The sequence below is a fragment of the Hordeum vulgare genome, chromosome 7H (assembly GCF_904849725.1).
Source record: "Hordeum vulgare subsp. vulgare chromosome 7H, MorexV3_pseudomolecules_assembly, whole genome shotgun sequence".
Classification (NCBI taxonomy): Eukaryota; Viridiplantae; Streptophyta; class Magnoliopsida; order Poales; family Poaceae; genus Hordeum; species Hordeum vulgare.
The window spans coordinates 289,194,231-289,216,332 of NC_058524.1; the positions used below are offsets into that span (position 1 = coordinate 289,194,231).

General features: G+C 46.7%; 2 pseudogenes; one reads left to right on the forward strand and one right to left on the reverse strand.

Moving 5' to 3' along the window:
* Positions 1-5,828: 5,828 nt before the first annotated feature.
* LOC123413015 lies at positions 5,829-6,335 on the reverse strand (annotated as a pseudogene).
* An 11,154-nt stretch (positions 6,336-17,489) lies between these two features.
* Positions 17,490-19,421, forward strand: LOC123408767 (annotated as a pseudogene).
* Positions 19,422-22,102: the final 2,681 nt, after the last annotated feature.

Genomic DNA, 22,102 nt, shown 5'->3' on the forward strand with positions numbered 1-22,102 from the left:
TCTGAGTGGTTGTTCTTCGTCAGACTTTTTGCGAAGACTTCCTCTAGAGGTAGTAACGCTAGGGCTAGAGGTAGTACCGCCAGGGCTGGAGGTAGTACCGCTAGGGTGTAGCGGTAGTACCGCCAGGGCTAGCGGTAGTACCGCCGTGCACGGGCTGTAAGTGGGGGTAATGGTCTGATTTCTTCCCCCACTATACAAAGGGGATCTTCTTCCCCCTTGAACTTATCTATCCGTTGAGCTCATGTTCTATCCCCATTGTTGACCTTCTTACCACTTGCTTACTCTCAATCCCTCCAATGATTCTTGCTAGTTCTTGAGGGAAAAGAGAGAGGAGATCTAGATCCACATTTCCACCAATCACTTTCTCCTCTATACGAGTGGAACCCCTCGGATCTTGATCTTGGAGTTCTTTGCAAGCTCCTTGTTCTTCCTCTCATATTCATTCATAGCTTTTATTGTTGTGGAGGGATTTGAGTGTGAGGGACTTGTCCACTTCGTGTGTTCTTGCCATTGCATTAGTTGCATCAATTTGAGCTCTCCACGGTCATACGCATAAGTGAAAAGTTTGAGAAGCTTCTTACCCTTGGGTGCTTGGTACCCTAGAGATTGTTCTTCATTGATTCTTTGGCGTCCTAGAAGCTTGGTGGTGCCTCGGAGCTCAGTCATTGTGGTATAAAGCTTGGGTAAGCGTCGGGGTCTCCAATTAGGTTGTGGATATTGCCCCGAGCGTTTGAGGTCATCTCGGAGTCACAGTCCATTATGGTGAAGTTTCATGGTGTTGTTGTGAGCCTCCAATTAAGTTGTAGAGATTGCCCCAACCTTGTTTGTACGGGTTCGTTGAACACCCTCAAGGGCCCCTTATTAGAATCACGACATCTTGCATTGTGCGAGGGTGTGAGGAGATTACGGTGGCCCTAGTGGCTTCTTGGGGAGCATTGTGCCTCCACACGCTCCAAATGGAGATTAGCATCCGCAAGCGTGTGATCTTCGGGATACATCTTCGTCTCTATGTGCCTCGGTTATATCTTACCCGAGCCCTTTACGTATGCACTTTACTTTGTGATACCCATATTGTTTCTTGTTATATATCTTGCTATCACTTAGTTGTTTATCTTGCTTGACATAAGTTGTTGGTGCACATAGATGAGCCTAGTTATTTTAGGTTTTGTGCTTGATAAATTAAATGTTAGTTTTACTCCGCATTTGTTCAAGCCTAAACCGTAATTATTTTAAAGCGCATATTCACCCCCCTCTAGGTGACATGCACGTCCTTCGATAGGTCACTCCCTATGAGTAGTGGTCTAAGAGAAGGACAACGCTCTCATACTTACGTACTTGGGGTTGCTTGGCGAAAGTCAATCTGTCGACCCCCAAAAAGCGTCTTGGACCAAAGACCGTGGAATTTGTTAATTTGGGATACTCTAAGAATAGCATTGGCTATAGATTTCTACTAGTAGTTAAATCTGAGGTACGTGACATGAAGGTCTGTACAATTATTGAGTCTAGGGATGCTACATTCTTTGAGGATATTTTTCCCATGAGAGATATGCAAAGCATTTATAGATAGGAATCTAAGGAAACTCCTCAGCCTCCCATTCCTATGAAATATTAGGAACAAACACATGAGGAAAATCCCAAGGAGGATGACGAGGAAACCCTTGGTAGGGGCAAGATACAAACGACTGCAAAGACCTTTGGTACTGAATTCCTCGTTTACCTCGTGGATGATAATCCCACTTCTATTTCAGAAGCTTATGAATCTCCAGATGCTGACTACTGGAAATTGTGGTCTGTAGCGAGATGGATTCCATCATGGTTAATGGGACATGGCAAATTATTGATCTTCCCTATAGTTGCAAACCATTGGGATGTAAGTGGGTGTTCAAAAAAAAGCCTAGACCCGATGGTACAATTGAAAAGTACAAGGCTAGGCTTGTGGCCAAGGGTTATGCCCAGAAAGAAGAAGATTTCTTTTGCACTTATTCACTTGTGGACAGACTGACCACCATTCGAGTACTACTCTCGTTGGCGGCCTCACATGGTATCCTCGTTCATGAAATGGACATTAAAATGGCTTTCCTAAATGGGGAGCTAGACCAGGAAATTTATATGCAACATCCAGAGGGCTTTGCTATAGATGGTCAAAAAGGAAAGGTGTGTAAGTTGTTGAAATCTTTAAATGGCCCAAGACAAGCACCTAAGAAATGGCATGATAAGTTTAATACAACGCTCACATCTGTTGTGTTCCTTGTTAATGAAGTTGTAATGTGTATAATATTCTCATGGTGGGGGCGAAGGAGTTATACTGTGTTTGTACGCTGATGACATACTCATATTGGGAACCAACCTGAAAGTAATTGAGGAGGTTAAGTCTTTTGTGTCTCAGAATTTTGAGATGAAGGATCTTGGATTGGCTGAGGTTATCTTGAACATCAAGCTTCTGAGAGATGATGATGGTGGGATTACACTTCTGAGAGATGATGAGGGTGGGACCACACTTCTGCAATCCCACTATGTTGAGAAGATTTTGAGTCGCTTTCGATATTCGAACTGCAAAATTTCTCAAACACCATATGATCCTAGTGTGCTGGTTCGAAAGTTCACAGGCACAACTAAACATCAATTGAGATACTCTCAGGTTATTGGCTCACTTCTGTATCTAGATAGCGTAATGAGCCGTGACATCGATTTTGGTATGAGAAAACTGAGCCAGTTTGCTGCCGATCCACGTGATCTTCATTGGCGTGCAGTTGAAAGAATATGCGCTGTCTGAAAGGTACTATGAACCATGGAATCCACTATACCAGATACCCTTCGGTACTTGAAGGGTATAGTGATGCGAATTGGATCTCTGATGGTCATGAGATGAAGGCCACTACTGGGTATATGTTTACCCTTGGAGGTGGTGCTGTTTCCCGGAAGTCTTGCAAGCAAATGATCTTAATGAGATCGATAATGGAAGCAGAATTAACAACATTATACACATCTCGTGTCGAAGTAGAATTTCTTTGAGATCTTTTCATGGACTTGCGTGTTTTTGAGAAGCCGGTTCTGTTTATCCTTATGAACCGCGATAATCATACAGTTATTGTCAAAATGAAGAGTTCAAAGGACAACATGAAGTCCAACAAACATATAAGAACGAGATTGAAGGTTGTCAGATGTTTAAGAAACTTCGGAGTGATAGTGTTGGATTATATCTAAACGGCTAAGAATCTGACAAATCCCTTTAATAAAGGGCCATCACCTGTTGTGATAGATAATGCATCAAGGGAGATGGGTATGAGACCCACATGAGTTGCGATGATGGTAACCCAACCTATGTGATCGGAGATCCCATGAAGTAGGACGTGGTAAATAAAGCCAGTGGTGAACTGAGGAGGGTAATTTTACTAACCCACTCCGTTGGAAATGCAATACTCTCAGATATTGTACGGTAGGATGACTACTGTCCTAATGTGTTCTAAAGCTTATTGTAAGCAAGATTATGTACTGTCGAGTGATCTTTGGAGGAACACACCTATGTGAGCCCGACTGTTGGTCATGGTCTATGAAATGTGTGTGATCTCTAGTAAGCTTGTGAATAGGTCAAGAGTGTAACTAATATGCTCCACCCAAGGGGTCAGCCTTCGGCAGCATAGTACTAGTAAGACTTGTGGTGAAAATTATTTAAGCCAAACTGACAATTCAAGGCATAGTACATTGTTCAGTTGTGAAGGAGTGTAGCTAGTTGCTCTAGGTGAAGCTCAACCTTAGCAGGTCTTCACTGAAATACTGGTATATCAAAACAGTGATTAAAACAAGAGGACATATGTGCCCTTTATATATGGTGGGAGGTTGCTAAAATATTTGATGGGCTTTGGGAACAGAAGATAATTTCATAAAATCTCTAAGGGCCCATGTAGGTGGTGGCATGACAAGCGGTGGTGGGTAGTTTAATCCCACCTTGCTAGTGGAAAAGGAGTTGGACCCCTTAATAAGGGTCTCTCTTCTACATACTAACTAGTTTACTGCCCGTGCGTTGCCACAGAGCAACGAAACACATTGTTATTAAATAATTGTTTTAATTTAAAAGTGTCTTTTAAACATGACATCATGTGATTTTGATATATATAATAACAAATTCATTCTCTATACGTTTATTCCCTCATGCTTCTTCCTGCATAGGCAATTGTCGTGTCTCTTCAACCACTCTCTCCTCGTAAGAAGATAAAACGATATTTTTCTCATTGCCATTTCTTTTCCTTCACCTTTTTATTGCCATGGTGTGTAAGCCCTCTTGTCAAAATCTTCTATTATATAGTATACAACCCAAAAAGCATATGATTCGATCACCTCCAAGTTTCAACATGACACTAAGAGCCAACATGCCTGGTTAATAGAAAACTATGACAACAAACTACCATCACACGGAATATGTAAGTGTGTGTGTATATTCTTCAGGTTCTCAATATCTAACACCGGAAATGTACATAATAACATTTCATTGAAAGTTTCTTGTGATATGCATGTTCGATTTTCGAATTCCTTTTCTCCTATCAAAGCATCTCCTTTTCCAATCTATCAAAAAAGTATCTCCCACGCAAATGGGGCCTGGATTGGCGAAGCAGCGAGAGAGAAACTACTCGTCAAACTGGATAACGATCGAGAACAAGCTTGATACTTGACTGGCGGTGGTAGGCTATGAGAAGACGTGATGCAGTCTAGCTCACTCACTGCAGGAAGTAATTCTACACACATCAATATTCAAACACAAAAATTGAAATATGACACATTATTCAAAAAAAGCACAATGTGCACGCAACATGATACTATTTTATTCATGCACTTGTCATGCGCACAACAGGTGCGCATTTGAATTTGAAAATGAAGTAATCATTATTGGATATGCATATATATACTTTTCATGCACAAATTGAATCCTACATGCACCTGCAATCATGAACCAAACCTGCACATGTGAAATACCTCTATATTGGTGCCGATTGATTTTTTTTCCATTATGGTATCCATCTGCAATCATGCATCAACTCTCCAAATCATATCATGATCTAAATTGTCCCAATTTGGAAGTCTGCACATTATGTCGACGTTCTGGAATTGGGCCCCAACTTCCGAGCACCCCACAAAGAACCTGCAGGTATTTTGAAGCTAGCAAAAAGACCTTCCCTCAATTGGCATGGGGCCCTTGAATGTGCACTCAGAATTACAGATGCAAACCTAAAACAACTCAGCATATGCCTAAACTAGAAACATGGATAAGGCAACCAATACAATTATTTCACTCGCAAAACTCATCAAAATCTCATTTCCTCAAGAGAGTAATAAACCACCAAGAGCTACCTAAATCAAACAAAACATAGACTGGAACAAATGATAATACAAACATGGACACATATATGATTTAACGAATATTGGGGTCATTGGAGGCAAGGCTGCGAGAAACTGATCGGCGAGAAAATCATTGACCACAGCGCAACCTCGTACTATGAGACCACTGCATTTGATCTAGGGCCCCAACTTCCGAGCACCCCGCAGAGAACCTGCAGGTATTTCGAAGCTACTGAAAGAGCTTCCCCCAAATGGCATGGGTCCCTTGAACGTGTATTGCAACCAAAACGTATGACTGACCTAATATGACATCATTTCAACACTTATGAGCCCCAAATTAGACCATGGTCCTTGGATACCTGAATCATCTAGACACAACTGCACTCATTCCTGAACTGATAACCCAATGAGCAGAAAAGGGACACAATCACTGAAACAAACACACTATGTACGAGCATAAACCACTAGAAAATTACTGTTCAACAATCTATTCTACCTTAGGTGCTGCTGGGGTACATGAAGACGCGGACCTTCTTGCCCTGCAGAACAAGAACCGAGTACATCAGTGACGGGTCACGATGACGTGTGAAGGCGCAAGCGAAGGAGAGACTTGTACCATGGAGGTGGCGGGGAGGTTGGACCGGAACTGGGCGCGGACGACGCCAGAGTTGCCGTGGGGGCGCGTGACCTTTCCCCAGATGCAGCAGAAGGTGGTGCCGCTGCTCTTGGTCTTGGCCTTGTAGACGTAGGCGATGCGCTTGCCGGCGTAGTAGGACACGTCCTCCTTGGTGCTCACCCCCTCCACCTGCAGCAGCGACGTGCTCTCGTACTGGTTTGACTTGGACCTGCGTTGCCGCCGCCGCAAAACGAAGTGAGAAACCCCGCAACGACAGCACGGATCGAGAGACAGAGGTGGCGGGCGAGATGGACGGTCACCTCTTGAAGCCCAGGATGGTGCCCCGCACGTATAGCCAGACACGCTAGCCCTGGCGTCCCTGCACCATCCTGATACCATACGGAGGAAGTCGCGGCCGTAGAGCATCAGCGCGCCCTGCGCTGGCTCGTTGTTGGCGGCGTCGACGCGGCTTGTGTCGTCTGTGCTCGCCCAGTCGAAGCGGAACCTGTCCCGCGGCTTGGGGACCGTCTTGGGCTTCTTCTCCTTGATCCCCCGAGGTACTGTTCCCTGATCGCCTCCAGCTCCTCTCCCGCGCCTTCTCCGCCATCTTCACCGCCCGGTCTTTCTCCCTGCCATCCCTGTCCCTGTCCCGATCTCTGTCGCGGCGGTCACGGTGCCGGTCCTGATATTCTCGTCGTGGTGAAGAGGATTCACGAGGGGGAGGCGGCGGAGTGGGGAGCGCGGAGCGGCGCTAGTCGGCGACGGCGGCCTGACGGCGCTCGAGGGCGAGGCGCTAGCGTTTTTCCCGGGAGAGGAACGCCGGGCTCGGCTCCGGGGCGTCCAACGCTGGAGGCGATCAGGGAGCAGGATCCGCCGGTGTGCCGGTGGATCACTCGAAGAACACTGGCTCATTTATATCCATAGGTACCAAAAACTAAATGTGTCATGAACATATGTCATACGTACATGATTGCTTGAACTGAAAATTGCAAATGGCAGGCTGCATTGTAGCATCATCGATCAGGCACTCACTCACAGGGAGCTAGATTTGTACATGACCGCCTTGTCCAACAGGTGAGCTCCCCATGGCCCCGTGGACTCGCGCTTCACGCACTGCTTCAGGTCCTTGGTGAGGTAGAAGTCGATGCCGATGGCCTCGAAGTAGAGCGCGTGGTTCGTCAGCGTGAGCCTCCCTACGACAATGTGGACGGATCACCTTACATGAGGCCCTCCTGAAGGAGCACGGACCAGCAGCACCGGCACACAAATTTACCATAGGGAAGGTGCTTAACCAGGCCACGTGGACGTGCCTATGTGCTGCAGGACCGGCTGCGTCGTGGCGGCGCCGGCGCAGAGGTCCAGCGTTGGCGCCTTGTGCCCGCCGGCGCCTTGTGCCCGCCGGAGATGCATTTCGTCGATCTCAGCACGCTGAAAAAGATCAACAGAGACATGGAGATCATGCAAATGTCGTACGTTGTGACAATGGAGGGAGCAGAGGATGTCTGTCATGTCACCTACTTGTCCAGGCTCTTGAGGTACTTGTGGTAGATGAGGAAGTGAAGGCGGCTGCCGGTGGAGTTGGTGAGCGCGTCGAAGAGTTTGCGGACGGTGATCGGGTGCGCGATGGCCGGGCAAGCGGGGGCGATCTTCGCGAACGCCTCCGGCCCGACCATCCTCCTCCCGTCAACCTGCACATCCATTCCAGAATCCATCAACGAATCATTATGTAATCAATTGAGCAAGAACAGAGCACAATATATAGTAAGGAGGCGAAGCGGTGGGATGACCTGAATGGCTGTCTTGGGGGGGCTGGAGTAGAATATGGACCCGTCATAGTCGTCGTCGTCATTGGCGCCGTCGGCCCAGCTAAACGCCATTTTCTACAATGACAGGACCGTTGATTAATCATGATGATCGATCTATTTCAACACACATACACACACAGATGACAGACCTGGAGCTCTGCTTCGGTGTCGGGGTCGGTCGCCTCCCAGGTGAGCATCATGTCGTAGGTGAGGGAGTGGAACTCGCTGTCGCCGAGGTGGTCGTGCCGGCGCTTGGTCTCGGCGCGGAGTGCAACGTAGGAGCAGTACTCCACGATGCTCCTGGCGTTGGCGAGCGGCGGCTGCTCGTCCGGCTCCAGCCGTCGCACCAGCTGCTCCACCGGCACGCCGGCGATCCGGGAGAGGGCTTGACGCGCGGCGGTGGTCAGCTTGCACGGGACTGGAGGGAGGGTTCGATGGCCAGCGCGAGAGGGGGGGCATGGCGGCTGGGCAAGGGAGTTGGGGTAGATGGGGATGTGGGAGAGATGGGGCCATGGGAGGTGCGTGAGTGGGTTGTGGGCTGTTGGATGAATCTCGTACGTGGGTTGAGATATAATTAGGGCCTTTTTTAGTGAACCAGTTTTTTCTTTATTTAATCGTCTGGTTTATGGAGGGATGGAAAAAAAATCGGTGGAAGTGCCAGCGGCAGGAGGTGGGGAGCGAACGAGATGTGGAATCATCGCTGCCAGGTCGAACCATCACGACGTCCGATCCTGCTTTAATAGTAGAGATTGGAGCATGAGAAAAGAGGAGGCCCTCACGTACTCCTCCTCCGCCACCCATCACACCACGCCACACCGTTCATGACGCGGGATGCAGAATTGAGCCAAGGCGAGCTCATACCTACACGCTTATTTTTGCCTAGCTGTCACGACTATATCACATCTGCTCTATGCGCTCGTTCCTTGTGTTGCCGCTCCCGCCGGTGACTCCGTCCCGTTCACCACGTACACGGCCGAAGGGAGAGGAGGCATTTGAAACCCCGCCTCTGTGGATCTTGTACGAGAGAGGGGCGATTAGGTTTTTGGGAAGTGACTACGCAACTGCTCGCCTCTCTTGTGTGCTTCCCCTACATCTGCGTCGCCTTCGCCATCGCCATGTCTTCACCAACCAACGTCGACCGTCTCGCCTGAGAGAAGGCCGAAGCCGACAAGAAGGCGACCAAGGATACTGCCGCCGCCACTGTTGCTGCTACGACCAACTGGCCCATTGGAGGGTATAACATGCTTATACCGCTCCAGTTTATTTCTGCTATATCATTAGTAACGTTATATGTAGATGAAGCTGCTGTTATCGTAGTATGTGCTTGCTTGGTCAAATATCAGCACGCTTATGTTTCTCTGAATGCCATGCTGGTGATTTATTCGTGGATTAGTTTAAGAATTTTTTTTCCTATTAAGGATAGTATAACTGCACCTAATCCCTACCCTCACACGATTTGTGTTTTTGGTCGTCCGTTTATGCGATCTGAACATTCGTGGCCGACAGATCTCGTGTACAAAGCGTTTTGTCCCGCAGTATATGTGACCTGGCCCAGGTGTCGTGTGGGCTGGTGCTCTAGAGGCCGAAATGAAGGCCTCGGGTGCATTGGGCCGTTGGCCCATTCCAGCGCTAAAGGAGGTCCGTTGGGCCTGCGGCATAGAGATGAGCGACCGGGTCCAATCCTTCCAGCTCCGATTCGGTTGCCTCAATATAAAAATCTCGTCCCGATTTGAGGCGGAGCAAAGAGATAGCGCCGCCGCCGGCGACACTGGTGATGCCCGCTGTCAAACGGAAACCTCCATCCCTCCTTGCATCTCATCTCTCCTGGCAAGCCCGTGCCTACGTTATCTCATCTTCCCCTTACTTCCCCTCTGGTGCACCGCTGAGCACAACTTGGAGCGGCAACCCCCACCACGATCCGCTTCGTCCTCCCTTCACCTGAGTCATCCAGGTGGCCATGGTGTTTGCAGCTGTGTTTAGGTACGTACGCCGTATACGCGATCCCCCTTCCCCTCCCTCGCCGCTGGTTGCTCTGCATGACCTGTGTTGACTATTGGCTTTCCCTGGTTGGTGTGGTTATGTACTTGAGATCAATTTGTGGGTGGCTTAGAGTAGCATATGACCTGGTTAGATTAAAATGATCCTAGTTGGATTTCGGAAGGGATCTCTCTAGCGACAATGGAGGATTTCTCATGGACTAGGTGGAAAAGGAGGGACCCTATTCTCCCCAACGTCCTCTTGTTCATTTCAGGTATGGCGATGTTGGTGTTTGTACAGTTGAACGGATTAACCTAACTAGAATTGAGTTTGCATCTATGTTTTGTCGTGGTGAAGTTATGCATTTTTGCGTATTTCTCCCTTGGGTGTCAATTGTCAAGTTCCATCACACACAAAATCATTGGTGTTTTCCTACTTGGGGATTATCATTTTGTAGGTAATATATTTCTCCAAGAAAATAAACTTATTTTAAGTATTCAAGTAGAGATGTGGCCTCTCAATTAAACAAACTTTATTCTAGAAATTGTCAACCAATCTTTCTCTTTGGTTGTAGACTTGAACTACTGTATAACATCAAATACACAAGAGATGAACTTCTCAGGCGGGCGGCTTAATCTGAGTGAGGCAATGCTTGCTTTGACGACCGATTCAGGTCTCCTCCCATGCACATACAGGCTCCTTGCTGCGTTGCTGGAGACGAGCAAGAGCATGTAGTGGATTGGTTGTTAGATCCGCCGCCAACTCGAGCGAACACCACACTGGGAGGTGCCATGGTGGCGGTGCTTGCGTCACAGGAAACAATGAGCACCTCCGGCTGCTGATTGTCAGTGTCATAGGAGCCCCCTCACTCGAGTGCATGTGTGTCACTCAACCATTCTTGTAGCTTAAAGGACACTCCAATCGTAAGTGCCTTTCGTTCATGCTACTATGTTTGCACCCTTTCTTATCTCTAGATTTGGTCAGTCATTTGTTTGATGAAATGCACAAATCAATTGTCCTCGTGGATATCTATGTATGCATTCTTTGAAGTCTTCAATTCATGCAAGCGAACATTGAAAATGTGCATGTTATTATTGGCAAATACACCGTTAAATAATAATCGTCTGCAACATTATTAAGAATGTATTAGTTAGCTACATATAGCAGATAAAAACACTTAGTGCATCATGTACCCCCCTCACCCCCTCACTAAACATTTCTAAAAGTTCCCGTGCCAAAATGTCAAAACATTGTATTGTGGTATGTGCTCTCTCTCTTTTTGCCAAAGAAAACAAAGTGTAGTGTAATCATTCTTTTCTAGAAATAGTAGTATATATTTTGTATGAATATATAGTCCCAAATATGAAGCACACATATTTTTCAGGGTTTAACTATGCGCCCCATCATATGTCGTTTTCCTCCAATTAAAGTTCATTAAACTGAACAAAATCCATATCCTGCCATACTACCCCAATACTTATTTGCAAGCCAACTAAAGTTTCTCTATTTTATTGCTAACAAATAAGTTAATAGATGCCCATTGTATTAAAGAAAATTATATATTTAAGAAAATTCTAAATAGATGGGCGCGGCAACGCGCGCCATCATTGATCTAGTTTTAGAACAGTAAAACAGAGTCAAACCCCAGCCCTCTCACGACTTGGGCATTCCTCACTGTCCATTCAGATGATTTAAACGATTTCAGCCATCAGATTGGTTCGTGGGCCGTCTGTCCTAAAGGGCTGCTACTTTGGAGGAAAAATCGAAGCCCTCTCGTTACCCGGGCCAATTTTCGGCCCGATTAGTCAACTCAATCGCGGTCTACCGAATCCATCACCGCGAGAGAGGAGAGGTGATTCGACGCGGATGGTTGCCCTGAGCGACATTTCATTCTCTCGCTCGCCAATAGCGAACCTGGATATGACACTACCCCTCCCCGCCATCCTTATTCCTCTTCAACATGGGGATCATGATCCCCTCCCCGAGGTCTCCCCGACCGCTCCTCTCCACATCGCGGCTATATTTCCATGCGTAGAATGCTACAGAGCAAATCATGCGGAGGTCCGCCATCGACCCGAGACAGCAGATCAGGACGAGGTCCGCCGCCACCAAGGTCTCCCTTCCCCTAAGAGGAATCATCTCAGTTCCCCACTATCAAGGTCTACCTCCTCCTCCCCCGACATCATCTCGATACGTCGCCAATTGGTACTCCCCATGATCCTCTGCCAACTCTCAGGCCCGACCATACCCTGTGCGGAACGTGTCATCCTGATTCACCTAGCAGCTGTCATCCTCCTTCTCCTATCTTCGGTCTCGAGTCATCGCATGCGCCATCGCAGGATCAAACCTCACTCTACCACCCGACTGGAAGATAAGTGATGATATTTGGCTTTGTGCCTATTCAGCTAGGCATTCCTCTGTTTTGGATGGACTCGTGTATATCTTTCGAGGTGTTCTAATGGATGCTGGACATGTTGTTCATCGGAGCTCACCTGTTTATTCTACATATGTTTTGTAGCAGAATATAATAACAATTGAAGTTGTCAAACTTGAGTACCTGAATTTTGATCCAAATGAAAATCTTGTGCAATATGTTGTATCGAGTTCTTGTGATTTATTACCCAAAGATTCCCTATATGGACGTCCTGGACTGATTGCTTAACTGGTTCCTTGCAGAGTCGTTCGGGAAGACCGAGCTCCTGAAGAATCCTTTTTCTGCATCTTGTCCTCACTGAAATCCATGGTAGTAGTAAGCTTAATTGGCAGAGCTTGCAATTCATCCATGTTGGAGGTGTGTGCTATTTTTGAGTTTGTGATAGAGTTGCGTCAGTTGGCATCTTGGTGTCGTCGAGCTTGAGCCCTAGGCTGCGTATGCAGGTTCAAGACTTTAAGATGCGATGAGAAGCAGCACCAGGCGTGTGACCTTGAGGAGGCTTTGTTGCTTCCCGTCGCCGAGAGACTATCACCCATGTAGGAGGCCTTTATCATCCATTTTTCCATGACATTTTTTATTTTTCATTTTTTAACTACATTCTAATGCCCGAATCCCATTCTGCTCGGTTGACTTTTCCCTTGCTGCTGATTCACCTTCCTACCTTTCTTCGTTGAACTAACTTATTCTAAGGTCTTGCTACATTTTTTGTTCCTTCCAAATTTGGTGCAGGACTGTCAATGTAGGGATTGGCGACCGGTTCTACTCAATTGGCTTAAGGAATCCTAGAGTTGTCGATCTCCATGACTAAATTTCAGGTTAGTATTGGTAGTCAGATGAATTTCCATGCAAGGTCTTCATATTTTCTTCTAATGGATGATGTGGAATTGGAGCGGAAGTAGAGCATTTTGATCTCCTATTTTCATATCATATGGATGTTTATGATTAGATTGTGTATGGAAGTATTTGAAGCTGAATGGAAGTATTGAGTATGTTCTTTAAAAAACTTTCTAATGCATTACATCGTATGGATCTAAATTTTCGAGCCTCTAGGAGCACTACTTGGTATCCTTTCGATTTATATTTATGCCATCATGACATTATTTCTCTATGCTCTGAAAATCAAGTGCACTGTTCTGCAGTTTTTATTTACATTAATGACATCATTCCATGATACTAGCATATGCTTTGAAGCCTATGGCCAGTAGTCCAAACTAGAGTTAAAACAAAAATATATGTGACTAGGATCTATTATACTACAATTCAAGAAGTCGTCATTCGATCCATCTGGTATTTAGGGTTTAGTACAATATCCTCATAATTTTCTAGTTAGTGATATTATTTACCATGGATTCTTTTATAGAGGCTATATTTGCTAGCATCTTATCAGTAATCCACTTTGTGGATAAGTTATCATTCCTTGGTTCACCTTTTGTTGATTGTTCACGACAAAGGGTTCATTTTAGATGAGTTTGGCAAAATAAATAAATGAAAATATGCATACATTGTGATTCTCTCATATGCTTGCCTCATGTGCAACCTAATGATGTCATCAATTAACTTCCTGATGTTTCTGGTTGCCTATTGCTTTTTTTGCACTCCAAGTATATTTCAAAACATCGATGTAAGTGGTCCCTCCCATGTTCACTTTTTGATAAAAATAGAATATTCAGCTGCAAATAGAATGTTTGCGATGATGAAACTTGTGTTATAATTGTCCTGCTTCCTGGGATTGTTGCATGGCATCACAATGATCAAGCAAGAGGTCGTAGGTATGGTAAAAGAATGCACTATCATCACTTCTACTAGCGGATAGGCTTAAGTCTTTACCTTTGGAAAGTCGACTATTTCCAATTGTTCTGTTTCTTAGTTCCCAATAATGTTTATCACTCGAAACATACTCCCTCCATTCTAGAATATAACTTGTATTGGTTTCATGCAAGTTAACCATTTGAATGTTTGGCCAAGATTATAGAATAAAATAACAACATCTTCAATACCTAATAGATAAAATGTGAAACTACTTTTCATGATGGATCAAATGATATAAATTTTGTATTGTGGATAATGATATATTTTTCTAGAACTCGTTAAACATGGACTCTTTTGAATTTAAAAAAAACAAATACACCTAATATAAAGGAACGAAGGGAGTAATATAATCAAGTACTTGTAAGTCATGATGTCACTTTAATGGTAGCTTTTAATTTAGTAGTTGCAGCCATCATCCCACTTTAATCAAATCATGCTTATATTTTTCTAGAAAACCAGGAGATAATATAGACGAAATAAGTTTGTACATAATTTTCATTAACATGGTACTTTCATGACAAACTAGCACAACTTTGTTTGAGACCTAATATGGCGTTCCTTCGAACTAATTATACTATAAAGAAGGGAAAAGTCCAAAGTGAAATCCTAACATTCAGCATTCACAACAAACTTAAGAGGAGCCATATGATGTTTATTCAAACTAATTATACTCTAAATGCACAGTATAAAAAGCATATTTATTTTCTTCTTCTTAAGAGGAGTCGTATATGTTCTAACTGATGCATGTGATATCTTTCCAGTTTACCGCACTCAAATGAGCTAGGGTAATACCAGACTTGAAGGTTGCAAACACTAAACTACTAAAGGGGTGTACTCCTTGGATGAGCTAAATAGAGTGATCATATGTTGCCTGCGGTCCAAAATACACACAAAAACACTATTTATGGAATTGCTTCCGCTAGTGCTTTTCTCTCTTTTGTGTTGTTTCCTTTTGTTGGGATTGCTCCATAGTTAATTCTAAATTCGTTATAATCCAGTTGTGAAGTGCCCAATTTGATCAAGAGGTGGCTAAACTTGCTTTGACCAGGTCCCCTAAAAAACATGCTTTCACAAGGACATAACATGACTTTCTCGTGTGGATCCCATGTTTGCACATGCCTTTTGACCAGCATTAGTGACGGTCCAAGTTTAACATATACATGCTCACTCTTGGGGTTGTTATGGTGTTAGGTTACATAGATGAGGACTGGATGTACACTATATTTGATGAATATTTTTTAAAAATTTCTAAATTTATGCCATCGGATATCTGCATCAGACTAGATCATCAGACTAGATCATGCCCATCAATTATTGTGGCTCCTATACCGGAAGCAGCTGTGCAGGGTGACCAGATAACCTATTAACTAAATTTTAACTGGAAAATCGCCTATTTATCCCAACTGGGAACCCAAACGATATGGTACCCAGTTACCGGCATTGTGAACATTGGTCATGATGCACCAATGGCGGTTGAAGATCCACTCGATTTCAAGCAAGTTGTTGGGACTGCACCATAGCGCTACATCCTCAGGTATTTTATCTGGGTTGTGTGTTTATGCATATTGTCCCACAGAATTGATTTTGCACTTTAGGTGCAAAAACAAAGTCTAGACTGCTATTCAAGTTTGAAATTTGTTGCAAGCAACTGTTTTAAATATTCTAGCAAGGCATATGTCGTAGCTTTTGTCTATATCAATGGATTGGTAAGGTGGTTCCTAAAACACATTGAGGTTTAACTTATGAGCTAAATTGTAAAGTTATGGCTAAGTGCCATAGATATCTACAAAATTGCATCATTCTATGGTCAAAATGGAGGGATGTAGCGACGCGCGTCATCAATGATCTAGTTTACTCATCAGAAAGGACGGTCACGGGTGAGTGCGGGCTATCTTGTATCATGGAGGGGTCCCTGGGACAAAAACATTCAATAAACGCGATCCTGATCGCGTGCCTCGTGAGAGGTGCAGATAATGAAGGCAATTGATATCTTCACGATATTAATATATTTCCTTTTATTAGAAAAAAACAGTGCACGACTTTGTTTCACCTCGGTTCCCCATCGGAGTAGCTATATCCACAGGACAATGCTAGGCGGCGAGGGTGGCGGATTCATTTGAGATTAGACATGAAGAGAATACGGATCTAAGTGGATGCGGGAGTTGCTGGGACAAGAGAAGGCGGGTCTAGGCTTGCGACACCAGAATCGCTGTCGGTGGGACTGCTCGTGGCTCGTGGGAGTCCCACCTCAGCCCACTTCATCCCAATACACATAGGTGGACGTGAGCGGACAGCCCGCCAAAGCTTAATCGGGTTAAGTGGGCAGGCTGTTGTACCGACCGTCCATGGCATTAGTTGTCATGTAACCGTCCTACCGGATATCCTGTGCATGCCCGTCTGATTGTTGAATTCGTCAAGCACCAGGAAAAGCCTCCCCGTCCTCGTGAGGAAAGTTTGCAATTTTAGAGAATAATGTTAAGGGATTGTGTGCTAGCTTTTGTGGTGGTAGATGGCGATCTATGCGGCCGCAATGACGAGGAGCAGGATGACGCCGCTCGCGAACACGGCCTCGGCGACAGTGGACAGCCTGAGGAAAGACCTGCTGCCGCTTACGTCGGCGACGGAGGCTGCGGGCGGCAGGCCGGCGGCGTCCATCACTCACGGTGGTGGAGCTCGGTCGGTGGGCCCGCCCAATTACGCAGAAGGTGGCGGTGTGGTAGTATTTGAGGGAGGTGCCGATGGAGCAATCTTGTGAGCTGCTGCGGTCAAGCATCGCATTCAAGTTCTTGTGGTAGAGGAAATGAGACCAGACTGGCCTCGTAGCTGCTGCCTGCTGATGGGTTTGGGATTGTAAGGTCAGCAACAACATGTTTGCACTGGTGTGGTGGGTGACTTGTAGTGGGTTACCAGCGGGTTAATGGGACAACCACTTAATTTTACTCTTGTCCAATGGATTTCCCCTTAGATGATTAAATGGGATGGACTTAGTTATCCCATTTATGCCGACTTCCACCTATAGCCTGACGTCATAACCACAAGATTGTCTTCCTATCATGAAAAAAGATCATCTACCTTCAATTCAAGTTGTGTGGCACAAAAGTCATATGAAAATGGCACTAAGTCTCAAAGGAAAAATATATATCGATTAGAGCCCACCCCACACGAGCAATGCCAATAATAGTGTAGTTTGCTGAATGAACAGTGGACGAGGAAATAAGGCCAACTCCACCGCGCGACCCCATCTTGTCCGCACACGTCAGTTTGGGGTAAAACGGACGAAGCAGACGGCCCAGCGTGCGGGAGCAACCGAACTTTTGTCCGTTTTGTGTTTGCTTTCGAACCATCCCCGACCCAACTTTATGCCGATTTTGAGTGAAACGGACAGCGCACAGGACGCGCGTACTTGTCCGCCCCTGGCCTACCTATCGGTGGCACAAAGGATAACCCACCCCGCCCCCTTTGACGTCATTTCCCCTCAAACCCTCCCACGTCCTCCGTCCCCCTCTCTCCCTCGTCCATGGCCGACGCCCAGCCGAATTCCGGAGGCCCAGCCGTCGATCCGCCCGGAATGGCCAAGAAGAAGAAGGCCAAGGCGCCAAGGAAGCTGCAGGTGGAGTGCACGCCAGAGGAGATCGTCAAGTTGGACGCAGAATCGGTGAAGAGGATGAACCGGAGGGTGGTCGTGAAGGACAACGCCGCCGCGGGCAAGTTCGTTGCCGAGCGCGATGCGATGGAGGCCGCGCAACGCAAGGCCGATGTCGAGGAGAAAGAGGCCACCGTTAACAAAGCGCACGCCCTCCTCATGCTTGACATTTGTCGTCCGACCGGTTTCTCTGCAGCGGCCGTCGGCCCGACGAGCATAGGCTCGTCGATCGCCCGGTTTCCTCACTGCCAGTCACCGATGTCAGGGACCACGCCTATGTCGCCTGGCTCCCCCCCTACCAAGGCACGGCGCCCACACTCGTTTCTCGGGGTCGCCGGACGTGAGTGTGGTCGCTCCATCCACCCCACGCCCCTAGGCCGGCATCAACCTCAACGTCACACCTAGGTCCAGCAGCAGCGGCCTGCCATCCATCAAGATGCAAAGAAAGCAAGCACGGCCGCCATTTGCGGGCACCATGCCGTCCCCCGCGTCTTGTTCGACGAAATGCCAACACCAATGGCACTAGTCGACGACCCCTACTACACCCAGTTCATGGAGGATGTGATCTACGACGGTGGGCACGTCCCTACCTACGATCCCGAGGAGACCCAAAGTCAGTATGGCCGCGCCCAGTTCGTTGCCGATGAAGAGGCCGATGACCGTGCTGACTACGACCATGATGACTTGTGGCATGAAGACGATGACATCTATTGCGAAGGTGATGGTGATGGTGATGAAGATGAAGGCAATGACATTGATTTTAGTGGTGAGCCATTGTTCATCAACGAGCTCACCCAAAGAGTGGAAGCACACAAGAGGAAGAAGAGCATTCGCACGGGTTCGTACACACAAGATGAGGACAAGTAGATTTGCAAATGTTGGATGGAGATTAGCCAAGATCCGAGGACGAGTGCGCAACAAAAGGGCCTTTTTTGGACGATAGTCCACAAAACTTTCCATGAAAGGAAGATGTTTGAGCCCTATCAAATCACAAGCGACCGTGGCATCACCTCGATTTAAAAGAGATGGTTGTTCATCCAACAAGAGTGCAACAAGTATTGTGCCGCATTGGAGAGTGTTGAAGCACGACCCGTGAGTGGTCTCGACATTGGGGACATGGTATGCTCTCCTCATCCTAGTCCTTTCTTCGGTCTTGTATATGTTTGCATGTCCAAATCTTGTTGATCATGTGGTGTAGGCATTTCAAATTTTGGAAGCATTCAAGGCCCGGCACAATGACAAGCCATTCACTCTTACGCATTGTTGGACGATCATCAACAATTGCCCTAAGTTCAAGGATAAATATCGTGAACTTCAAAGGAAGAGAGCCAAGAAGACGACCAAGTTCGCCGGAGGTGGAGATGGCGAGGCGTTGAAGAGGCCGTGTGGCAAGACCAACTCCAAGGTGGACGACATACGTGATGACGCATCCTTGGCCTTGCATGAGACTTTGCATGGCATGATGTCTCAAAAGGACATGAGGGAGGAGAAGAAGCGGCAAAGCAAGGACGAGCAAATGAAGCAACACATGGAGCTTCAAAGGAAGAAGCTTGAGATGGAGGAGGCGGCCAAGAAGAGGACGATCAACCTGGAGGAGGCGGCCCAGCAAAGGCAGCTCGACATCGAGGCCGCCAATGTCGAGGACAGGAAGAGGCAGCTCTACATCAAGGCCACCAATGGCACAACCAAGCAAAGGAGGTGGCCCTTGCAATCATGAGCGTGGACTTGACCAAGATGAGCGAGAAGACGAGGAGCTGGTTCGAGGCCAGGCAGGAGGAGATGTTCGATGCCGACGACCTGAACTAGGTCGTCCGATCGGCCGTGGCCGTTCTTTTTTGGAGGCTGGCATGGGTGCCACCCGCTGGGCCACTGGTTGTGTGCCGGCGAGAAACAAATTCATTTTGGAGGCTGACTGTGTTTCCGCCCGCTGGCTATGTTGCCGGCGAACAAAACTATTCATTTGGAGGCCGGCTGTGTTGTTGGCCGCTGGATTTGTTGCCGGTGAGGACGTGTAGACCGCTGGCTCTGTTGCCGGCGTGAACTAGGGCGTTGGTATTTGAAATTTATTCTATTGGAGGCGGACAAGATGGGTCCAAAGGATACGGCCACGTGGTGGGCGCACGACCACCGCATCCCAGGACAGGCCCGGACACGACGCCATCGCCCTACCCAAACAGACAGATTCCTAGCAAAACGCATGTTCGTTTGGGATCATGCGCTGGAGTTGGCCTAAGTCACGGGTGCACAGTGGATGACAAGATACCATGGAGTAGTACCCATGTGACAACAATTAATGCCCGTGGGTGATAGTGTCGTTGGCCAGTCTGGTGTGTGAAGGGGTGCGTGACTGTGCGCTGACATGACGCGGCCCCAGTGCACATGCTGTGAAAAGAGTAAAATGCACTACACGTGATTCAACATGTTACATGAGCTTGGTTTGGTTACTCGACTTCAAAATACCATCATTACGGTTACTATGTACGATGGGACGTGTTTGTACGGTCACTCTTCACGTACACCAGTCAATACGTCGTAGTTTTGACCAGTCCACGGGCGACACGTAGGCATGGGAGCGCTACATGTCATTTGGAGAAGAGCAATGATGGCAAATTTATAGAAACCCCCTCCAATTCTTGTTTCAATCCCCGGTCGCCATCCCACCCCTGTCTCTCCTCCTCACTCTCATCTTTTGGGGGGTGGAGACGACAGCGCGGCCGAGGAGGGAGCAGTTGATCGTTGGTGTTCTTGTCATCGACGATCGTTGGAGCGGTCGAAAGGGTCGGCTGCGGAGGAGGGTCTCGCCACCGTGTTGAAGAGAAGGCCCCGCCGCCATCGCTGCAATTCGTCGCCTGGATGGAGTCCCTGCCCCCGAGTACATTAAGTGAAGATTTCCGACCTATTTGACATCCAATCGAGTTATGTAGAGATGCCATTCAGCTTATGTAGGGTTTCTGTTGATTATGCTCACGTTGGAAAATATTTCTAGGGTTCTATGGATCAAATTGGGGGTTTTCTCGTAGGGTTTTTGCCACGGCATGTAAATTTGAATATATGTTTGATTCCTCTTCCAATTTAGTTTGCTTGTCATCTCTTGTGAAGGATTTCACATAAATGGTTCCTTAATTGTGTACTCATTGGTGTACTCATTGATTTTGTTCTTTGGCCCTAGAGCTTGATATGTCCTTGAATCAAGTGGTTACTACTTGTGACTGTGAAGCAGTTGTCAAAGAAATCATGTCCACCACAGAGGGAAGATAGAGTTCCATTGTCAAGGAGATAGGACTTGTTGCTCACAATTTTAGCAAATACGAGTTTGTTTTCGAAGGCCATGAGAGAATGTTGTTGCTCATAATTTAGCTAAATTTTCTTCGTCTTTAGATGACGGGCTGGGGTGACCTGTAAACTATTCCCCAAATCAATAAATGTTGGTTTACCACTAAAAAACCCAAAGAAACTCAAGTGCTAATGTAGTATTAGGGCTAGTTCTTTTGAGGTGCAGCTTTTGCATAAGGTGTTGTAGGAATCAGACATGAAGAAGCTACTGTGGAAATAAGTCCAGGGAAATAAGTCATCCAGTTCTTTTTAGATCTTCTTTTCTTCAGCTTAATTTGTGATATGTGTAGTGGAAGTGTGAAATGCCCATGGCGAGATCTATGACCATGGCCAGGCGAAATAGGATGACCACACAGGAGCTCGACAATGTCCATGGTTTGTTCCAGCTTATAACGGGCCGCTCGTAGCTAGGGGGTGGACAACGGGCCTAAATTTTTCCCATAGCATGTATATCTTCAAAAACAAATAAATTTATGTAAAATTTCGATCATTTGACCACCTTAACACACTAGGCTTGCTACGCCACTACACCGCGATGCCTAGGATCCAAGGATGGCGAGGATCCGTCCAGATCTAACATCGAAGCGCGTGCTCCTTCATCTCCTCACATGGATCAGGCTCGGGGAGGTCCTCGACGCAGCGCTGTGAAGGAGGCAAGAAAGGAACGGAGCGAGGGGGCTAGAACTGTAGGGCAGATGGGAACGATGCTGGGATGAAGGGGATCACCGATGGTGGCGCGAGGAGCTCCTGCTCCGGCTCAGGAGGATGGCAGAGGAAGGACGAGGAAGGGCGGTGGTGGCGGCGGGATGCTGGGCGGTGGGGAAACCATATCGATGCGAAGGCGTGCGAGTGCACTAGATCGATCCATTTCCGATTTTTTTTCGTTTGGGAAGGGAAGTACCGCCTCGTCGCATTTTCTTCGTAAATATCAAGAAGGCTAGTGGCATATGGATATACCCTTTTTTGAAGGGCTTTTTTTTAAGTGGGCTTGTGTGGAAAGCAGCCCTACCCGAGCTTATTTTTATGATGAAGGAAGTGCATTTGGAAATAAGCGGACCTAGCTTCTTAAAGCGGGTTCTTTAGGTTTTTAGGTTTATTTATGCAATGAACTTCTAGAAGCCAAAAAAACTGGTCCTTAACAATCAATCATATGT